Below are 25,000 nucleotides of genomic sequence, written 5' to 3' on the forward strand. Positions count from 1 at the left end.
TCTTTTACTGAACCGTTTAGTTACGGGAGACATAAACACCCAAACGCCGGTAGTTGGGGAGAAACGCAGACACAAAGGCACACACACACATTGTGGTATACACTTCTTCACAGCCGTTTTAGCCTGGTCAGTGCCATCAAATCGTTGCCCTCGAAGACTGTCCTTTAGTGGACCGAACACGCGGCAATCGGATTCTGCCAGACAGCACTGTAGAGAAGGGAACCACAAACCAGCATAATTTGTCGATTGTCGAATGTGTTGTTAACGATGCATTTGACTGCACATTGTCATGGTTAATGTGGGTCCTTTACAGATTCCTCTTTGTTCTTCATAATGGATGGGGTGCCTAACTATATTTCACGGAGATATTTTTAACTTTATTTAATGGAAGACAAGATGTTACGAGAAAGATCAAGATGGTCCTGGGGTCAAACGCTTGAAGTTGTTGAGGAATTTGTGTTTCAGCGAGACTGTGTTCAGGTGGAAGGTGAACAAGAATGTGAGTGGAGGAGGGTAGAGAGCAGAAGAGAATTGGTTTGGCTGAGGACAAGAACCCAGAAACGTTGAGGGTCTACAGTCGTTGCAGACTGATTTCCATTGAAAATATGGCGTGGGAGGAATGTGTAAAATAGAAAGGTGGAACAGCTGTGTTTCGAGTATAAGGAAGAACAGTGGAAATATGAGCTGAGGTCAGAGGGTTTGCAGTGAACGAACGTAGAGAGATGGAGTTAGGATGGAGATACTTAAGAAGGTGACGGATTTGTGGGAGAAGGTCAAAGTGATTTGTTGGTCAGAACGAAACAAGGTAAGAGTTATAGAGATCTGGTGAGTGTGGGAGGGTCAACTGTTTCGAAGCTGTTACATTCCCTCGCATTAATGACGTCACTGGTCTGCGAATGTGTCCTGAGAACTGGACAAAACTCTAAACAGCGAACAATATGTCTTCCAGGATTTGCTTATGGCTCTTACGGCTCTGAGTTCAAATCTCATCGTGGCTAAAACGCCTTTCATTCCTCTGACATCCATAAGACAATGCACCCGTCAGATATTAAGATCGATTAAGCCATTAACTTTCTCAGCCTAAAATATCTTGCTTTGCGCCTAAATTTGAAACCACCACCACCACCACCACCACCACCACCACCATCACATCATCATCATCATCATCATCATCATCTCATCATCATCATCATCATCATCACCATCATTGTCATTGTTGTTGTTTTGTTTTTGTTGTTGTTATAATCTCTTGTTTTCGTTCTTCACGGACGGAAAGCTTTTCGGCAATATTGGGGAAATATTTTTAGTCTTCCAGTGTTGTTTCATTGCCTAAATTTCCGCACACATCTATTACAACAAAGGCGTGTTTCTGTTTAAAGGTGAACGTGTCTACATGTCCGACAGTTTATGCACATGAGTGTGTGTGAATGAGTTTAGTCCGAAAATACGTTGTTTGATACACACACACACATGTATATATGCCTCTGTTTAGGAGTGTGTATGTATGTGTACGTGTGTGTGTGTGTGTGTGTGTGTGTGTGTGTCTTTGTGTGTTTGTATGTCCTTAATAATGCAGGTGCTGCCCTTTAGTGCGTTGTGTCTGTGTTCGTGTGCAAGTTCTTCAGAGTTCAGTGGTTATAAACCGCCGTGTGTCACCCCGGAAGGTTATTGTAATCTCACTACGTCGAGAATACTTTATGGTCGACGTATTTATTACGAAAGAAACGTCTCTAGAGAAATATACAAATATATAAACACAGCGAGGGAAGAAGCTTCAATAAAAATGGCGTATACGCACACATACACACACACCACACACACACATATATTTATAAATATATATATATATCTATATATATATATATATATATATATATATAATCTGTATGCATGTATGTATGTAGTATGTATGTATGTATGTATGTATGTATGTATGTATGTATGTGTGTGTGTGTATACATATACATACATACGCGGTTATGGGATATAAATACCTGATTGATTAAACAAAGAAACTATATCAAAAGAGAAAAATAGCAATGTATGTTGTTATTGTTTAGCCCAAGGTCAGGCCTGACTCGGCGGAACACTACCAAAAGCGTTCAAATCTTAATCATTCCATCGTTGTTGCATAGATGACATTGTTATGCCGTGCTAACCATTGTGCCACCTCGCTGCCTTACGCACGCAAACACACACACACGCGCGACACACACACACACATACACACATACAAACGTAGATACGAGGGTGTGTCAAAAAGTAATGCCATTTTGTTTAGGACAGGTATAATTACCTACAGAGGAACATGTATCATACATCAAAATGAAGCTGGTCATCTGTGGATCACATCCCTACTTCTTAACATAGTCACCGTTTTTCTCAATAGCAATGTTCCACCTTCGAATGAGAGCATTTATCCCTGCCCCATAAAATTCTGTTGACTGTTCTTTGAGCCATTTCTTCATTACAAAGTCAAAGAGACAACACCTTCTTTCAAAGGCTCGTAACAAATGACGAAACATGGTTTCATGATTATGAACCGGAATCAAAGAGGCAGTTAATGGAATGGCGTCACTCTACGTCGCCATCACCGAGAAAGTTCAAGACACAAAAGTCAGCTGGAAGAATCATGGCGACTGTCTTCTGAGATGCTCAAGGCGTCATTCTGGTCGATTTCTTGCCAAAACGAAAAACAATAAACTCATACATAATAAGCTTCATTTTGACGTATGATACATGTTCCTTTGTTGGTAATTATACCTGTCCTAAACAAAATGGCGTTACTTTTTGACTCAACCTCGTATATTAAATAACACAGAAGCTAAAAACAAAGGTCAGAACGGGAACAACTTTGATCGAGTGTCTGAGAGATCGAATCTGAGCTGGAGCTAAACGATAACAAAAACCAGATGGTTCTTAAGAACCCTAAATGATTTTCCACATACACACACGTACCCCCCAAGTACCCCCACACATATAAACGTATTTCGCTCATTGGTTGGGTAGCATTCCTTTACCGCCATATTCTTTTAGTGTGGGGGTCCTAATACATCATCCCACTTACTCCTGCTGTGATTCGATTTAACACCAATCCATAATCCATGGCTGCCTCTGCTTAACCTTAACGCCTAATCCTTGAGTGATACCTCTATTTAACACAAACCCCACCCGTTAAGTGTCTCTGTGGAGTTCATTCCTCTGCAAGAACACGGCAACATGTCTCGGTTTCCTTCCTGCCCATGGTTTCAGACCGGACCTCAACCCTATCAAATAAGATGGTCACTTCCGTCTTCTACCGTTATTTCATGATAGAAATACTCAATTTTTCAAAACTCTAGCATTAAAAAAACACCCCTCCATATAAGTAAGCGATTCTTGTTTGTTCCTGCTCCAGCTGGTAACTTACTAAATTCATTTCTCCTAAAATAAATACATTCGTTTACATAAATTAACAAACGAGAGAATAAATATTCACCATGATAAAATTTAGTTGGAGATTTTATGTAGAAACCCTATTTATTTATTTTTTTTTTTAGGTGTAATAAAATTTCGAATCAAAAATAATCAATTTTACTTTTTCATCTTTCTCCCTGTATCGCCTCCCAACATTCTCTCTCTCCCTCACTCCCTCTCTGCCTCTCTCTATATACATACATACACACACAGATACACACACTCATACATACAATATATATTATATGAGATATTCATACCTGTTTATATATAAACATATATGTCTATGTATATATATATATACATACATATATGTATATATACAGATATAACATACATATATATAGATATATATAATATATATATATATACATAATATAATAACTATATATCTATATATATACACATATATATATATATATATATATATATATATATAATCGATAACATTAAATATAATATATATGTATATATGTACTATAGATATAAGTACATGTGATATATATGTATATATTTATATGTATATATACATACATAAATACATATTATATATATATATGATATATATATATATATGTATATATAGATATATATATATATATACATATATATATATATATATATACATATATATATATATATATACATATATATATATATATATATACATATATATTAGATATATATATATACATATATATATATATATATATACATATATATATCTATATACGATATATATACATATATATATATATATATATATAGATACATTATATATGTATATATATATATATATATATATATATATATATATATATATATATGTATATAACACAACTATACCACACGGCAATACGTTTCTGGTCATGCACATTTCAGAAATATTTGTTCTAAATGTGTTCTTGATCGTACTAGCTTTAATTATCAATTAATGGTTTAATTATGTAAACATTATATTTTTAAGATAACTAAAAAACTGGTAGATAAAAGCCACGTGACGCAACATATTTTAATCTCCCTCCTCTGTGCTACCAGCTTATGGAGATATCGCTATTACAATTGTAGTTTGGTTTGCAAACAACGTCTCTAAATTCTACCTCTTCATACACATCTCTCCTTCGCCTTCTTTCTCTTTCTCTACCTGCAACCATCTGTCTGTAATTCTCTTCAATTTTGCATGAGGTATCTAGATACCATATAGGTGGTCGCTTAATCTGCTAGAAACAGCAGTCAGATCTTTTCACAGGAAACACGTATATCTTTATATTATACGGCTACATTCACATAAATTTGACAAAGAAACAGGTCGACATTGACGTTTCGGTTTGGTTTCAGCATCACTCTCGGAAGATCATGAGGAAACCGACACTTCGAATTCCCTGTCAACTTTTTCCTTCTAAAAATCAATAAATATATATTCAACTAAAATGTTTAGTGTGATCCTTTAGTTTATATTCAGAAATAACTTCATATATAAATACCTCCATTTCATTTATATTTGTATATATTTATGTATGCCAATATATATGCGCGTGCACGTACTTTATTTATGGGTTCACAAGATAACCAATGGTTTCATTCGAATAGATCTTCACAATTCTTTAAGATTGCCATATGGAAGTGTTGATACTTGTTTCCAATTTGCAGAACACACACACACACACACACACACACACACACACACACACACACACGCAATATATATATATATATATATATATATATATACATAGAAAAGTACAGTGTACATTTAAGCACATAAGAGATGGCCATAATAGGACATCTGACACACTAGAAAGAGCAGTTAAAACTCCAAGCCACTAATCTGGTAGCAAAGAATTTTTCTATAAATTTTTTCTGCTACCCTATGATTTATTAATATATATATATATATATATATATATATATATAGATATTATATATCTGTATGCTTTATTAATGTTCTACTAGACAGCTTTAACGAAAGCAAGTAATGCTCTTAAAATGGCTATGGTTGTATCGCTTATTATCTCTCTCTCTGAATGAAATGTAATTTTGAAAAGGTCTTATATTCTTAACGTGCAAATCCAACGGTTTTGATATCTTAATCTCTCTACATAGATATCTACGAGATTATTTCTAGTTAAATCTTGTACTATTCCAGTAGGTTTAAACTTTAAGAATATTTCCATTTAATTCTTCGATTGCTTGAGAATCGCGAAAACATAAAACATTGACATAACTTACGTAATTGGAATTTAAATTTAACATTTTTAAGCTACAGCTTCTCAGCTGTATCTTCCGGATTATATACAATGCCACAAAGCTCTTGGTCTTTCCAACACACTCATAAACACACAAACACACAAACACGTACACACACAAACACACACAGAGACGTACATGTACGTGTGCGTAATATATATAAATGTGTGTGTGTGCGTATATATCCCCCTGCACTGGATGGGACGCTGGTCAGTGGCAGGGTGACTCATTTTTGCCCGCTGAACAACGTGTAATGAAGTGCTTTACTCAAGAACACAACCCGTCGACCAGTCCAGGGATTGAAACCACAATCTTACGATCATGATTTCAACACACTAACCACGAAGCCATTCGCCCCACCTCCACACATAAACGTGTACTCGTGCATAGGCGTATATAAATATGTTGCCGTTGCTGCTTAACCCTAGGTCAGGTCTGATTGAACAGACCTGTGACGATCTCAAGCACTCCACATAATGACCACCCTGTCTTGTGAGAGGAGAAGTACGACGATATTCTCCAATATATCATATTTTTTAAAAATGTAGATGGCAAGGTTTGACCTGTGAAAAGTCATAATGAGCCACTGGGTAAGACTCGAGTCAGCTCTGATCTTTTGATAAGATAAACACAGACTAAGACACACAGACACACACGTATGCGCGTGTGTGTTGCTGTGTGTAGGCATATCTGTGGTACCTTATCGTGTTGATATTAAGCCTGTAATGTAATATATATATATATATATATATATATTATATATATATATACTATATATACTAATATATATAATATATATATATATATTATTATATATATTATATACATATATATATATGTATATATGTATATATGTATTATAAGTATGATATATGTGTTATATATATACGTGTGTGTATATATATATATATATTATATATATATATATATATATATATACATACATATAGATATATGTATATATGTATATAGTATATATAAGTAATATATATGTGTGTATATATATATATATAGATATATATATATTATTATATATCTATACACATACATATATATATATATGATATATTGTATGTATAAGTATATATATATCGGTGTATATATAATATGTAATGTGTATATAAGTACCTATATATATATATATATTTATATATAGAATATATATATATATATATAATATATAATATATATATATATACCACACACATAATATATATATATATCTATTATATAGATGTGTGATGTTTTCTGTGTATAATATATATATATTTACTGCTGACATTTTCAAATATCATTTTCTATAAAATACACTAACATATATTTCTTGTTCTCTCATTTCCTTTCATATTATCTTACCTCGCTTTATCACTTGTCATTACTCTCTTTTTCTCTCTCTCTCTCTCTCTCTCTCCCTCTCTCCTCCAATTCCTTTACAGAAGATATGCTAAGCTACACTGTATCGCTTTAATATGTTATATATTTTCGGTGTTCTGTAGTTACATATCACATCTCCTCCAACATTGCAATGATCACTGACATTCCAACTGTGACCTTCCCACCTTTTGTATGCCCAAGAACACATCGTTCATTGCGTCTTTTCTCTCTTTTACATCTTCATCATCATCATCGTCATCGTCACCGTCATCATCATCTTCGTTATCATCATCATCCTCATCACCACCATCACCACCATCATCATCATCATCATCATCATCATCATCTCATCATATCACCAGCCCCATATCTCCCCACCTCCTCAACCCTCCTCCTCCTCCCTCTCCCCCCTCCTCCCCCTCCTCTCCTCTACCTCATCATATCGATGTTCATCCTTCCGCGTTGTCGTCTTCTTCATCCGCCATCTTAAATCGCCATCCCCACCGACGTCGTCATCTCCGCCTTCAATATCCCCGTCGTCATAGTCATCGTCTCCATTGTCGTCATCATCACTGCCACCACCATCGTCTTCGTCCTCCTCGTTGTCGTCGTCATTTTCATTGTCATCCATCGATCACCTTAGATTATTCCTACTCAAGAATCTAAATTCTTCTGATTTCAGTTGCTTTTGGCTTTTCCGTTTCTTATTCAACCCGGCAGATGTTACTTCCCAACCTTCAATGGTGGGATTTTGGACATAGACCACAATGGACTAGAATAGGTACCCAAAGGAATCCCGTCCAACGCTTCAACAATTCCGCCTCTTCATCACTTACGACATTCATTCGTTTATTTAAAAAAAAAAAATGAAATGAAATGCAAAATGGACTTCGTGGGGATTCGAACGTAGAATGTAGAGAACTACAATAAAATATCAACAAGGAAATTAAATCCACACACTAACGATCCTCCTGAAACGTCACCTTAGCATTCGGCGTGATTGATTAAAAGGTATCGAAATGTCCGACTCGCCTGGAGTTTATATATATTTCTTTACTACTCACAAGGGGCTAAACACAGAGAGGACAAACAAGAACAGACAAACGGATTAAGTCGGTTATATATCGACCCCAGTGCGTAACTGGTACTTATTCAATCGACCCCGAAAGGATGAAAGGCAAAGTCGACCTCGGCGGAATTTGAACTCAGAACGTAGTGGCAGACGAAATAACTATTTCATTACTACCCACAAGGGGCTAAACACAGTGATGACAAACAAGAACAGACAAACGGATTAAGTCGATTATATATCGACCCCAGTGCGTAACTGGTACTTATTCAATCGACCCCGAAAGGATGAAAGGCAAAGTCGACCTCGGCGGAATTTGAACTCAGAACGTAGCGGCAGACGAAATACCGCAAAGCATTTCGCCAGACGTGCTAACTGGAGTTTATATATTAAAAAACCGAAATATTGCAGCTAACTATTAGAAACTGATCTAAACTGGAATAAACCGGTGTAATCCATCGTGGAGCAGAGTTAAAGTATAATAAATCACGGCAAACATGAATAAATTTGATAATAACATTTGCAACGCGCTGCTTAGCAGGAAACCTATAAAAACACTTGGAGACATGTTTAGTGCACTTCATTCGTGGTTTAATCATTTTCACAAAATGAATTCCGAACACTTAAACATCCACAGTATTTCTCATATCAATGGAAATAGTTTAAGATTGCATTTTATTTATTTATTCATTTATTCATTAAAAACATATATATATATATATATAATATATTATGATATATATATATATATATATAATTATATTATATGCGTATATTCATATATATATGGATTATATGTACATGTAAATATGAGCATATATTTATATATAAGCTCATTTAGATCTATCTATCTATCTATCTATCTATCTATCTATCTATCTATCTATCTATCTATCTATCTATCTATCTATCTATCTACCTACCTACCTATCTATCTATCTATCTATCTATCTATCTATCTATCTATCTATCTATCTATCTATCTATCTATCTATCTATCTATCTATCTATATATATATATATATATATATATACGGACACTTGTATATAGTTATTTGTTTGTTTTTCTCTTCATCAGCTTCATCGTAATAATCATTCTCCTTTCCCTCCTCCTCCTCCGCCTCTCCCTCATCATCGTCATCGGCGTCGTCTTCATCGTATGCAGTATATCTTTCTGCTAGACTAGTACGGCAGAAACTCAAGTCTGCATAAACTAATTTACTGGTGAATGTTCCACAGAACTCATCCCACCATGATCTCATATGGGAAAATAATTACAGCCATTGTAGGACCGATGTGGAGGGGGGAGGGGGAGGAGGGGGGAGAAGGAAGAGAAGAAGAAGGAGAAGGAGGTGAAGACGAAAATGTATGCCAAGGAGAAGACTGTAGCCGAGGAGAAGAAAGAGAGAGAGAAAGAGAGAAGCAACACTATCATAAGAATCGGTAACAACGAGAGGAAGAACTACCACGTTCTTAAGAATACAAAACGAAAGAAAAAAAAAACCTACAGAAATGTTGTGAAACATTGTAAAAATATTGGAAATGCATCAGCGTAAAAGATTACACGTGTATACATACATACATACATACATACATACATACATACATATATATTTATATTATTTAATAATATATTATACAAAGTTATATATATATATATATATATATATATATATATATATATATATATATATATATCATATATATATACATACATATATACGTATATATATACAAATATACGTATATATATATGCATATATATATATATGCTTATATACATCCTATGTACGTATGTGTATATATATATGTGCATATGTATATATACATACGTACATATCTATGAACGTATGTACGTATCTATACACACACATACATGTTTATCTCTGTGTGTACATCTATCTATCTATATATATATCTATGCATGTATTTATTTTACATCAGCATATGTGCTGTATAAAACACACACTTACACACACTCACTCACACACACGCATTCGTTACATTGGAGTGAGAGGGGGTGTGACGGTCTGCTTGATAAAACTCACGTACCAGATTGCTGTCGTGTGACGAGCGTTGTACGCTCAAGAATAACAAAAAACGAATTTCTTTGCAATGAAATAAGTTTTGGTAAAAATATAGCAAGGAATTATCAGAGCTGTTTTTTTTTGTTCTATTTTCTGCGAGCAATCATGATAAATTATATTGTTTGTAGGTTTAGGATGTATCTGGTTGTGTTTGCATTGGTTGGTGATTTATAAACTGAAAATCTAAGATTTCTATTAGATGGATATCATATTGATGTGTATAGATAGATAGAGACAGATAGATAGAAATGGAAGGAGGGAGAGAATGAGAAGGAGGGAGAAAGAGAGGGAGAGAGTGACGTAGACAATGAGATAGTGAGGGGTAGATAGTGAAATAGCTATATTAATGGATATATAGATAGAGAGATAGATAGAGATAGATAGATATATAGGTAGATAGATAGATAGGTAGACAGATAGATAGATAGATAGACAGATAGACAGGTAGATATGTTTCTTTATTGGCCACACAGGACTGAACACAGAGGGGACAAAATACAATGTAGAGCTTTTCTTTAGGTAGATAGATAGATAGGTAGATATAGAGAGAAATAGATAGGTAAATAGATATATAGATAAGTAGATAGATAGACAGGAAGATAGGTAAATAGATAGATAGATAGATGAGAGATAGATAGATAGATAGATAGATAGATAGATAGATAGATAGATAGATAGGTAGGTAGACAAGGAGTTTGGTAGACAGGTAAATTAATCGACAGAAAGATAGATGGATAGACAATAGATAACTCGCACTCCGTCGGTTCCGACGACGAGGGTTCCAGTTGATTCGACCAATGGAACAGCCAACACGTGAAATTCAAGTGCAAGTGGCTGAGTACTCCACAGATACATAGCTTAACGTAGTTCTCATGCAGATTCAGCGTGACACAAGATGTGACAAGGCTGGCCTCCTTTGAAATACAGGTACAACTTGTATTTGCCAGTCGAATGGACTGGAGCAATAGGGAATAATGTGTCTTGCTGAAGAACAAAACGCGCTGTCGGGAATTGAACTCATGACCTGACGATCGTGAGCCGAATACCGTAACCACTAAGCCACGCGCCCTCACCGGTAATGGAAAAGATATAGATAGAGTGTGTGTGTGTGTGTGAGAGAGAAAGAGAGAGAGAAAGAGAGAGAGAGGGAGAGAGAGAAAGATACGTAGACAGATAGATAGAGATGGGTTTATTGAGATAAATTGATAACTAGAAAGATAGATAAACCGATCGATTAATCGATAAAAAGATAGGTAGACAACAGATAAAAGGTATAAAATGCATCAGATGTGTATATTTGTGTCTAAATTTAAATACAGAAATCATCTTACTTGCATCCATGAATGCTTACACACCTGTAGTGCACGTCTGTGCCAGCGTCTGCGTGCGTTTATGTGTGTGTGTGTGTGCATATGTATGTGTGTTTGTGTGTGTGTGTGTGTGTGCATATGTATGTGTGTTTGTGTAGTAGCTGTTATTATTTCTGTTAACTGATGTCTAAGAATAGTGGAGAGAACGATGTTGACCGTTCAAATTATAGGATAATTGAGTCACGTAATATGTGAGGACAGCGGTCAGAGTTGCTGACAGTGTGTAGACAGCATATGAAATTTCTTATTGTTCAGTTTCAGGGCAATACATGACGCACCGGTCACATCATATATCACGTGACATATTATCTATTTTCCTACTTTCGCCATCTATTACTAAAACCTACTGTTTATCGTTGTAAGCAAAATGTCTGGATACAATCATGAAACCATGACAAGGTGTTAACAGTATGCACGAAACACACACATATGGACGCACACATAGACACACAGACACAAGTTTGTTCAACAGAAGTCTTTCCTTGTACATCTCCCCAATTGCTAGTAATCTTGGAGGCATAGAAACTCATAACGTAGCTTGGAATAACTGAGGGTAGTTAACATCGATAATGTATTACGTGGTATACTCAACTAGCAACCGTATTGGTCCCTGGTTGCACTCACACATACACATACATAATGTGCGGTTCGTTTGTTGAAAGGATCAGAAAAACGAAGAACTCAACTAAGTGAAAAGGAAATATCAGATAATAAATACTGGAGTTATACGTGAACTACTTCGAGTTTCATGTTTGGAGGGTGCAATCTTCTGTACACATTATATAAGCGTATCCGAATATTGTACCTTGGAAGTATAAGAGTTGAAGTTTTATGCATCAAATATGTTTATGTATGAATATATATATATATATATACATAAAATATGTGCGTATATGTATATAATTTATATATATAATATATATAGTAAATGTATATATTTGCATTTTTGTACGTACGTACGTATACATACATATATATGTATAATATCATATATACATACATACATATATATATATATATCTATATATATATATATATATATAATATATATATATATATATCTCGTGACGTATTTTTGCCATTGCAATATGGCTACCCCTAAGGTGGATGCTACTGTAGTTTTTAGCCCCAGGAGGACACCACTCCTCCAGCTGGCCATAGACACACTATCTGTGTCCTGTCAGTATTTGCAAGGGAAGTATCCTTCCCGTCGTAACTTATGAACCACGGACTCGGTTTCGAGGTATTGACCTCTCGTCAGCGTGTGAATCATAGTTGTAGCCTATATATATATATATATATTATATATATAATATATATATATATATATATATATATATATAAGATATATATATATCACCGCGACCGATCAGGCTATCAGATGTTATACCATCGCTGGTCACAATGCGCTTCGCATTGTTTTAGCCTTCAAATGACGCCACCCCGCTGGCTAAGCGAGCAGGCCAATATATATATATATATATATATATAATCACTTAACAGTATTAAGTCATCTAGTCTACGCATCATAGAGTCTCACCTATCCACCTTGTAGTCAGCACACAGGCACACACTATGAAATCGTGTGTTCATACGGATGTGTCAAAAGATGCTGCCTATTTATGGTGACTCAATTTGTGTAAAAAAAAAAATAGCAGCTTAGTGTTCATCAAATGACGCAGGACTGTTTTAAATACAATTATTTGCAAAAAAAGGTAATGTACCAATATAAAAAGACAGGATGGTTACGGCTGGAAGGAGAATCACCATCGCAACACATGGATAATTCATTAACGAAATACTTAATTATGCCTTTAAGGAAATTCTTTTCTACTCTAGGCACAAGGCCTGAACTTTATGGGGAGGGGCGCAGTCGATTAGATTGACCCCAGTACGCAACTGGTACTTAATTTATCGACCCCGAAGGAATCAACGACAAAGTCGACCTCAGCGGAATTTGAACTCAGAACGTAAAGACAAACGTGCTAACGATTCTGCCAGCTCGCTGCCTTATGTCTTTAGGGAAATTAAAAGGCTGAGGGTGTGTCTCTTTGGCTGCTAGACCTGCAGGCAACTACCTTTTAAATTGACCAACTATTGGTTTCAAACAAGGCGAGTTGGTCGTGGGTGGATTTATTGTGGACAGTCCACCTGGCCAAAGTATGACAGTCGTAGACATATTACAGGCTTGCAAGTCAACGATATAAATACTTAATAAGATGAAGTTTTGAAGTAAAATGTGCGAGGTGTATGATGGGAAATTATTATTGAACATAGGTGGCGCTAGATAGGAGGAAAGATATGGTGCCAATATTGGTATTTCAATAGAAACCATTCTATGAATATTCGCTGTTAATTCACTCATCACTTTCGCTTTTTTTTTTGTTCCAAAGCCTTTTGATGTGCCTATTACGATTTAGTGAATAACTGTATGGTTTTACACACACACAGACACACACAGACATACAGAAAGACACACAGACAGACAGACAGACACACACACAAACACACACACACAAACGCACATAGAAATACAGATACACAAACACGTACACATATATACGTATCTGTGTGTATGTCTGTGAGTGATGCCTATGTCTCTACTTATGTATGTATATATGTATATATAATATATGATATATGTAGATGCATATATGTATGAATAAGCATGAATGTGTGTGCGTATATATATATATAATATATATATAATATATACATACGTATATATACATATACATACATACATACATATATATATATATTATACATGCATACGCACGTACGTACGCACTATATATATATATATATATATATATATTATATATAATATATATATAATACAGACACAACACCCACAAAGAAAAGAAACAGGAAGAGAAAATGAGAGTGAATGAATATGTAATGTGAATGAGTGCGTGTGTGTGTGAGAGAGAGAAGGAGAGGGAGGAAGAGGTGGAGGATGGAGAGAGGAAGAAGACAGACTAAAATGAGACTCAAATACAGATTTATTGGAAACAGATAATTATATGTGTGTGTGTGTGTGTGTGTGTGTGTGTGTGGTGTGTGTGTGTGTGTGAATTTGTGTGATTTTGTCCGTATGGGTATGTATGATCATATTTGTACACGAGTATGTGTGTATAGGAGTGTGTGATCATCGGTGTGTATATAAGCATGTCTGTGTGTGTGTGTGTGGTGATTAGTGCAGGCGAGTGTGTTTCTTTGCTTGAACTTGTAGAATATAGAAATATATCTACGAAATCTCTAGAAATTATATATACATACATATATACATACATGCATACGTACATACATACATACACACATACATACATGCATACATATATATATAATATATATATATGTGTGTGTGTGTATTTATGTCTCTCTCTCTCTTTCTCTCTCGCTCTATCTCTCTCTCTATCTATATATATATATAACATACGTATACATGTATGTATATATACATTAGAGAATTTGTGTATATATATTTATATTTATATATATCAATATATATACATATATATTCTAATCTGTGTGTATATATAATAATGTACACACACACACACACACACACACACACACACAGATATACTCTCAGACAAACGCACATACACACATGCATATACACGCGGTGTATGTATATGCGTGTTCAAACGAATACTATACATGAAGGCAGAAACCTTATTAAACGAACAAAGCGATACGATAAATCAATGCTGTTTGATATAGAGCACACAACAACAACAACAGTAAAATTAATAATAATAATAATAATAATAATAATAATAATAATAATAATAATAATAATAATAATAATAATAATAATAATACTATATTTTTGCCATAGTCTCTTGTAGAACTGACACAGTTATAACTATACTTCTACATAATTTGATGAGAGAGTGTAGGAAAGAGTAAGAGAGTGGACGACCTAGTTTCCCTCTATGTCGATGTTTATACAATGAAGTACGTTCATAAGTGTATTGTTGATGTCAATTACGGTGGAATTAGTTGATGGAGATATCTATGATGGCTGCCCTGTTATGGGCCACGTGGTTTATTTCATATATTTCACTGGCGGCCATTATTACGTATGTAACGGTGCCATATCGAACATTTGCTTTTTGTTCAAACGGCAGACTATAAATGTTAATAATATACCTACATACACACACATATATGTATGTATGTATGTATGTATGTATGTATGTATGTATGTATGTATGTATTATGTATGTAGTATGTATGTATGTATGTATAATATGTTGACATAATATACATATACATATACATATATATATATATATATATACATATATATATATTATATATATATATATATATATATGAATGTATATATATATATATTTATATAGATATAAATGTTGACATGATATATATATATCTGTAAATACAATATGTGACAATTATTCGGTAGCCATGATAAAACACCGAGCATCGGATATCAGGGTAGAAATCCACGCCGGCATCTCTTCAGTTATCGGGCCATCGAAAAAATGCTATGAAAATGACCGTTAAAACAAAGGGAAATTACTGTGTGGTTGATCGTTATTAAGACAAAAGAGCTATTAGAGTGACCGCTAAGTAAGGGGAGGGGGAGTAAAGGTAAGGGAGTAAAAATCTTCATAGTAATCGCGTAAGCGCGCATGTCCATACATACACATGCACGCCCGCACACCCACGTACATGCGCCTATATGTATATACGTATCCACCCTCTCTTACAACACACATTCAACAAAAAAGATATACCACGCTTGCATACAAACACAAGCGCACAAAAAAGGTTCATACACACGTCTATATACGCACATGCACACACACACACACACGCACGCACACACACATATATATATATATGTCTGTATATTTGAGTATATGTGTGCATATGTAGTAACAGAGATAAACACAGGTTTGATATAAATATATTTTCATGGAGCACAAAACGTACCTAAGGAGATAAATTAATATGTATTATCATAACTTGACAGCTGTTTCAGGAAGCCCGATGTTACGTAATAATCATAACAATAATATTTTGTAGCTAAAATGTGCAAAAAGTTATGTTATCAGTTACATGAAGACAATACAGTAAGTCCGGCTTCCCTCATCGAGAGAATATTGGCAAATGCAGTTCATATAGTAGCAGTAATAAAAATAAATGGTTAAAGGGAAGGAGGGAGAAGAACGAGATCAGGGGAGTGGGAAAGAGGAAGAACTTTGAGACTGTAAGAAGAAAAGAAAAAGGATATAACAAAGGAAAAAGAGAGAAGGGAGAAAGAGAGAAGATAAAGTTAGCTTTATTTAGTATTTGTATTTTTTGTGCTCCTGTAAATGTATTTATATGAAGCCTAACTCTGTTTATATCCATTTGCCTTGACGTGTGCCTCGCCCTGGATGAAGAATTCGGAGTTTAAGTTTCAATTCAATGTGTTTTCTGTACTGAGCATACCCAGGCCTCACCTATTGCCTATACACATACATACTACTTATATACATATTTATGTATGAACGTATGTATGCATTTGGTCTAAAGTCGTATGACAACCACTGTTATATATATTTTGTTTATTCAGTACTGTTTTCAATTTAGTTTCGTCTCTTGTATTCACATCCGTCTTGTGCGTTCACATTCCTGTCTTCTACCAAGAAATCTAATGCTTACAGCTTAGTTTTTTTTCTTGGGGCTGGCCGAGTTGGAGCATATCAAATTGAACAGCCGAAATTTGCTATGATGATTCGGTGTCTGACTGAAGATATGAAGGCTTCGAATGATTTGTCTGTGTTCCGTGTTCGTCCCTTCCTGTATTTCACGTTCATTAATATAAAAAACATTCATTCTTATAGATATATATATAGATATATTATAGTATATAATATATATATATATATATATATATATATATATATTATATATATATATATAATATATATACATATTACATACATACACACACACACCACATATATAGTATATATAACCGTATGTATATTAAATGTATGATATAAATATAAGTGTAGCAAAGATATCACAAAAGCTGTTACTCAGATTTTCAGGTTCCCGTTCGTCGGACGACAGTTCTAAACAAAACTGACCAATGAACAGGAACGTGAAACTCTGAGTAACAGTTTTTGTGATATTTTCGCTGCGTTTAAATAAAGTATATTACTCTACCTCTCTCTTTTCTATATATCTTTTTGTTGTTGTAATTTAAACCCTATGAGCAATGGCGTTTCAACCATGATCTTATGAGATTCTGTCCGTATATTAGAGAAACGGGTGTAGTAAATCTGTAAGTGCGTATGTGTGTGTGTGCTGTGTTTCGTTATTTAAATATTGACACAGGAGAGGATGGGGGGGGTGGTGATACACATTGACACACAAAAGTGGCACAGTTTCCTGTTCTTTTGTATGAATGTATGAATGCATACAGGTACATGTGTGCATGTATGCAGACACATGTATCTGTATTTAAACTTCTAAGTATGCATGATTGTGGAAATATGAACATGTATATAGAAACACACACGCACATACAAGCATTTATATACACATACATGCACCGCGTGTGTGTATATAAATGTGTGTATGTATGTATTTTGAGCGTGTCTGTGTATGTGTGCAATCATTTACGTATATACGTCTGTATAAATATTAATGTAACAGAGAAGCAAATTTTGATTATTGAGAAATAGCTCGGACAGAGAAAGAATGCTTTATAGGAATATTGGAATGGCTTCATGGAAGAGTGGAAATTATTATTTATGAGGTTCTGTTATGAAAAGAAGAGAAAATATTAAGGAAACTTAAGAGAAAAGTATTATTATTTAAAATGGACCGGACAGAAGAAGAGCGACTAATTGAAATGGCTCTGTTGAGGCCGGAGTTTGAGGGTTGATAGAGGAAAAGTAAGGGGAATCTCTCTGGAAATGAGAGACACGGAAATTTATCAGGGAAAATAATGCTGCATAATACGTAAAAATTTATAATAATAATAATAATAATAATAATAATAATAATAATAATAATAATACTGATGGTGATGATGATGATGATGATGATGATGATGATTATGATTATGATGATGATGATGATGATGATGATAATAATAATAATAATAATAATAATATCATTAATAATAATAATGAAAATAATAATAAATAATAATAATAATAATAATAATAATAATAATAATAATAATAATCTGAAGCCATTATTCTAGTTCTTAAGATAACAATGACAACATCTTTTTGTATTGTACTACCGATGTTGTTTAGCTTTAGTTCAATCCTACTTAAAGAGACAGAGCCTCGCATCAAATGCTTTCCATCTCTGACCACCCCGTGGTATATTTTAAACACACTCTAATTTAGGGCAGTGGTTCACAACCTGTAGTCTGCGGACCCCTGGTGGTCCTCAAAGGTAGCACTGGGGGACCGTGAAATAAATTCAAATTTCACACTGCCCTGGTGCTGTACCAGGCAATGGCCCTCGTGTCTTCTGATCTTAACTGATTGGAAGTGTTATCATATACATTGTTTTGTCTTGGTATAAAATATGGGCTACAGCAAATATTCTGCTCAACACCACACATAAGGATAAACACTTTAAAAGGGGTCTGTGCGAAAACTCATTTATATAAAGGGGTTCTTGGTAACGAAAAGGTTGGGAACCAGCAAACTATGACATTATCTAAACCAGACAGCAAGTTACTATTCGAGGCAGATCTGGATGCTATTCTAGCATTTTCAATGACATCAAGGTGGCTCCTTTGCCGGTGTATGACGTAAAGCCTTGAACTGCGTAGCAACTAGTTACATATTTCAATTAATTATAACTAATTAGTTTGAGAACTCACGTTGTGGCCTTTGAATTCGGGGTTTAAATATGTTGGAATAATTATGACTAATTACTTTGTGAACTCACGTCTTGTGCCTTTAAGTAGGGGATTTAATAATTAATGGGAATAGTATTGAGATGACATGTAACAAGGATATTTAGAAAGAGGGGGGAGGACAGTGAAGGGGAGTGGGAGAAGAAAAAAGACAGAAAGAGAGAGAAGGAGGGAGGGAGAGAAAAAGAGAAATTAGCAAACTGAGTGACAAACGGCAGAGTCAGGTAGAGATGAGACAAAGCGATGTACACACGCACAAACACACAGACATATTCCCGCAAAAATACACAGTTGGTGTTAATATATACAAATATATATTTTTTTATTGCCCACAAGGGGCTAAACATAGAGAGGACAAACAAGGACAGACAAAGAGATTAAGTCGATTAGATCGACCCCAGTGCATAACTGGTACTTATTTAATCGACCCCGAAAGGATGAAAGGCAAAGTCGACCTCGGTGGAATTTGAACTCGGAACGTAACGATAGACGAAATACCTATTTCTATTTCTTTACTACCCACAAGGGGCTAAACATAGAGGGGACAAACAAGGACAGACAAAGGGATTAAGTCGATTAGATCGACCCAGTGCATAACTGGTACTTATTTAATCGACCCTGAAAGGATGAAAGGCAAAGTCGACCTCGGCGGAATTTGAACTCAGAACGTAACGGCAAACGAAATACCGCTAAGCATTTCGCCCGGGGCGCTAACGTTTCTGCCAGCTCGCCGCCGTTGCTATATACAAATATACGTATGTACATGCATACAGATATAATGAATGAATGGGTAATGGGGAGAGACATGTGTAGGAGAAAGACAGGCCGAACACTTGAACTATTTCTGGGTAAATTGACTGACAAATAGACGGACAGAGCGGAAGACAGAACGAGGCTCTCAGTCGAAAAGACAAAGAAACTGTGGGAAGCTGTTGGATAGTTTGACGTATATTTCTTCAATCGGTTGGAAATTTCATTAAATGATTATTTTATTTAATCTGGTTGGTTTGTTGGTTAATTAATGGATAATTTAGAATTTCACTAATTGGGATTACACGTTATTTCTGAGAATTACCACTCTTATTCAGATAGTGACATGGGTGTTTCGATTGTAATTTGGTTTCTTCAAGGGTTGGGGTAGAATAGTGGCGTGTGGGGTGGATTGGTATGGTCGTTTCTGGATTTGTGCAGTGGAACGGGTGGGGTGGGGGTTGTGTCTTTAGTCTACAGAAATCTAGTGAAGCCAGCGATAGGGAAGGAGTTAACAACGGCCAGTTGCAAATCGATTGGAACAGGTAAAAATGTGTGCAGACAAGGAGACGATGTTAGAGAGAAGGACCGATGCAGCGGATAGTGTGAAGGAAGCTTACGGCAGGTGGATTCAGAATGGATGGAGAGAAGAGAGACTTCAGAGATGAGAAAGTTTAAATGAAGATGACCCTAGGTGAGTCAGCTTTGATAGCGAAAGGCTCGTGAAGTAGGGGTCGAAGAGAAAGTCAGAATGAAACGAAGGGACAGAGAGCCCTAGTTTAGAGCCTGTTAATGACATGTCAATCAGTCGAAAGGTTCCTTTTTGGATATGGGTTAGAATGCTTGCGTGTGCCTAACAGCATCATTATTCCACACGTGCGAGCGATATTCCATAAAAATTTATACAGACTTAACTGAGCTTTATAGAGAGTCGGACGTTGTGGACGGTTGAAATATTTTCCGGATCTGAAGAGGAAGAGTTAGGATTTGTGGTAGAGTTCTTACTCTGTGCAGAGGATTTTTATGCTTACCGAGAGAGAGAGAGAGAGAGAGAGAGGAGAGAGAGGAGAGAGAGAGAGAGAGAGAGAGAGAGAGATCCACAATACTGATGAGGTGAAGCACTTGTAATGGTGTTGACTCTTCTAACTGCGTTGGGCCCGGGTTTTGAGGAAGAGAGAGGTACTGTTTACTTTGAGTTTCCTGTTCTCGGAGTCGGTGTAGATTTGGATGTGAAGCCTTTAAGTCACGTGGGTTACAGCGCATGAGTGCGGAACGCAAGGTAGAAGTGAAGGGTGGTGAGGCATGTCCTGAGTAATAGTTGGCGTTGTTGGAGACGACAGGAAGTTGGAAGAAAAGTAGGAAGACAGAGCCCAAAGCTTGAGTGCTCAGGAGTTGAGAGAACGTGAGTCAGCATGCGCACGTACCTCATTGATATACTCTGACAGGGAGATATAGTCAAAGAGCTGAAAGATGGATGGGAACCAGAAGTTGATAAATTTGGTAGAACACTCGCCAGACAGAAGTGAAAGCCATAAAGTATAAAAGGTACAGAGATCAACATTATATACGTCAAATATCTCGAGGCGTAGAAAACTGGATGGTGCGGTATTTAAGCCTTTATCAAATGCATTAACATCGTGTGTAGAGTTTGAATTAACTGAGATTAGGAAGTGAGTAGGATATCGATCTTAATTCCTTTGATTATACTAATGAATGATTACAATTAATCACCGGAAAGTAATTATAATTAACCACAGGTGAGTAATTATTTAAACGCAGGGGTGGGGGTATTCCGTTGGATCCAATACAGTAAAGTATCGATCCTTTATCGATTTTAAAACAATAACTGTTCACATGTGATGCCAGGTAGATTTGAACGCGGAGAAGTGAAGAGTAAAAAAATATAAAAGAATATAAAAACGGACATTCTTGAGCAAAATACTTCATCGCTTCCTTCCCCCACTTCGCCTCCCCCGACACCTCAAATATTACTCATCCTAATATTTGTGTATCAGCTTCACAGATGAACAAAGTCAACAAGTTCTTAGTTAATAATTTAGACAATATCCTTGAATCAATATTATACAATATGATAACTACATAATAACACTTAACTAACGTATAATATATTAGATATTATGTTAGACGACTACTGCCACCTAGTGAGTAAACAGTGTAGTATTTTATGGTGATTTCCTCATAGTTTGTCTTTTTCATCTCGTTTTTGCATTTACTGATGTTGACGTGGTTCGATCGTTTGATCTCTTCATTTGTGTACACAAAGATCACAGCGACAATAAAACTGAAATACTCTGTTGTTTGTTTTTCTCTTTGCTCTTGTTTATTTGATTTTTTTTTTAATATTAAGTTTTTATTCAAATATTCTCATAATTAAAGAAAAATATTAACGTCTATCTCTCGTTTTAGCGAGTCTGAGTTTTATAAGAATACACACACACACACACACACACCACACACACACACACAGGTGCCCGCGTTTGTGTGTGTGTGTTTGTGTGAGCTGTACATGCAATTTAATTAAAAAGTTTGAAACTCATGAACATCGGCAGGTATTCATGCATACCTGCATCCGTCAATATCAGTAAATATACAAATGAGTATATGTAAATGTGTGTATATATACACACGTGCATATATATACATATGTGCATTTATATCTATATCTATATCTATATCTATCTATCTATCTATTTATCTATCTAAGATATTTATATCTATATCTATCTATCAATCTATCAATCTATCTATCTATCTATCTATCTATCTATCTATCTATCTATCTATCTATCTATATATATATATAAATATATATATATATGAATGTATATATATATATAGTTTTATATACACATGCATTAATATATGTATGTATATGACAGTTTAAATTTTTTATGATACGTCAGATTAGCAGCTAACTTGAAGAAATATCTAAAAGATATATACAAATCTGTCTATCTGTCTGTCTGTCTGTCTCTCTCTCTCTCCCTCTTTCTCTCTCACTCTCTGTCTCTCTCTATATATAAACACATATATGTGAAAGTAAGTGTATATGTAGACAGGAGGAACTATAATAAGTAATAAGATCGTGGACCAATATAATTGTTCAATACGATCCAATGGCCAAATATTTGATATGCACTAAAGTACATGGACTTGGGAGAAATCAATACCGGATCGATATCCAAGTAAACAACACACACACACTCATAGCAACACAATATCAACAACAAGAAGAGCAACAACAGCAACAACAACAACAATTACAAGAAGAACAGCAGATACGGAACAACGAAGAAACAGTGGAGCAATATTCTAACAAAGATGGCAAAACAAAGAAAGAAAGAGTGTTGTGAATACAAAAGATGTTTAAGTTGGGGATGAGCTCAGCCGGAAGGACAGGAATTCAATAAAGCGATGTTAACTAATACGTAAACACACACACACACTCACACACACGCTCACATACACACACACACACACACAACACGCACACACACACACACACACACACACCACACACACACAAACACACCACACACAAACTCACACATCCTTACACTTATATATTATTGCGGAAGAAGCAAACTATATATATATATATATATATATATATATATATATGCATGCATAGATACTTATGCACGTACGTATATATATGTATGTGTGCATACATTAATATATGGATATGTACAGATATACGTATGTATATGCATGCGTATATATATGTATGTGTGTGAGTATGCCCATGTTTATGTGTGCATATGCATACACATATACATATATATCTGTGCATACATATTCATAAGACATATGTACCATATATATGTATATGTACATGTATATGTATATATATATATATGTACATATGTATGTATTATATATGCGTATATCTATACATATATATATATATACTCAGACACACACACATATATATATACAATCATACGTACATAAATATATGCATATATATATATATGTGTGTGCATGGGTAATAGGGAAGGCGCTAATAAGTGCTGATGAGAATTTGTTATCTGTATACGTAAGTGTTCTAACGTAACATTACATGTTCCTGATGAAAAGACGAACGGAGCTAAAAGATATTGAGAATGAAAAAAACGTTTGTTCTGTTGGCGAGTTTTCTGTTGAACCAATTCGATATATTATGAGATCTTTGCTTCCGGTGTCGTCAGCATTTCCGCCACTGGTGCTTTATCATGGAAGAAATAAGAGATCCGATCGAAACAACTGTCTTATCTCTGTGATTTATAATAAAATAAGATCTATATATAGTTTACAAAGGAAGTATTGACAATATCTTCACACGAAATAGAACTTTATGTAGATTTTTACATCAGTATTGTAACATGAAAACATGGAAGGCGCATCATAAAAAAGGAGTATGGAAGTGGTCATCCGACCTGCTAGAAATAAGACCCTAATTTCTCTGAACTCATACTCTTCCATTTTAAACGGAAAAACACAAAAGATGATATATCCGAACACAGCCCAGTTCCTGAAATATATTACTAGGAATATATTTGGTGATAACTCCTGACATAGAGCAGACAACAATAGCAACATCGATAATAAAAAATTAATCTCAATGTAAGTGGACAATGGTAATCTCCATGTATGTATTAGTATCGATAAAGTATCAATACACTTGTGTAATTTGTTGAGAAGTGTTGTGAACTGAAATAGCAACCCTGAC

At 35.0% G+C, this 25,000-nt stretch overlaps 1 protein-coding gene across 3 annotated transcripts in view; it reads right to left on the minus strand.

The window, feature by feature from the left end:
• Positions 1 to 25,000, minus strand: part of LOC115217894 (dopamine receptor 1-like) — a 258,651-nt gene that overhangs the window by 77,504 nt on the left and 156,147 nt on the right. The gene's annotated exons all lie outside the window — the stretch shown is intronic.

The sequence above is a fragment of the Octopus sinensis genome, linkage group LG12 (genome assembly GCF_006345805.1).
Source record: "Octopus sinensis linkage group LG12, ASM634580v1, whole genome shotgun sequence".
NCBI classification, from domain to species: Eukaryota; Metazoa; Mollusca; class Cephalopoda; order Octopoda; family Octopodidae; genus Octopus; species Octopus sinensis.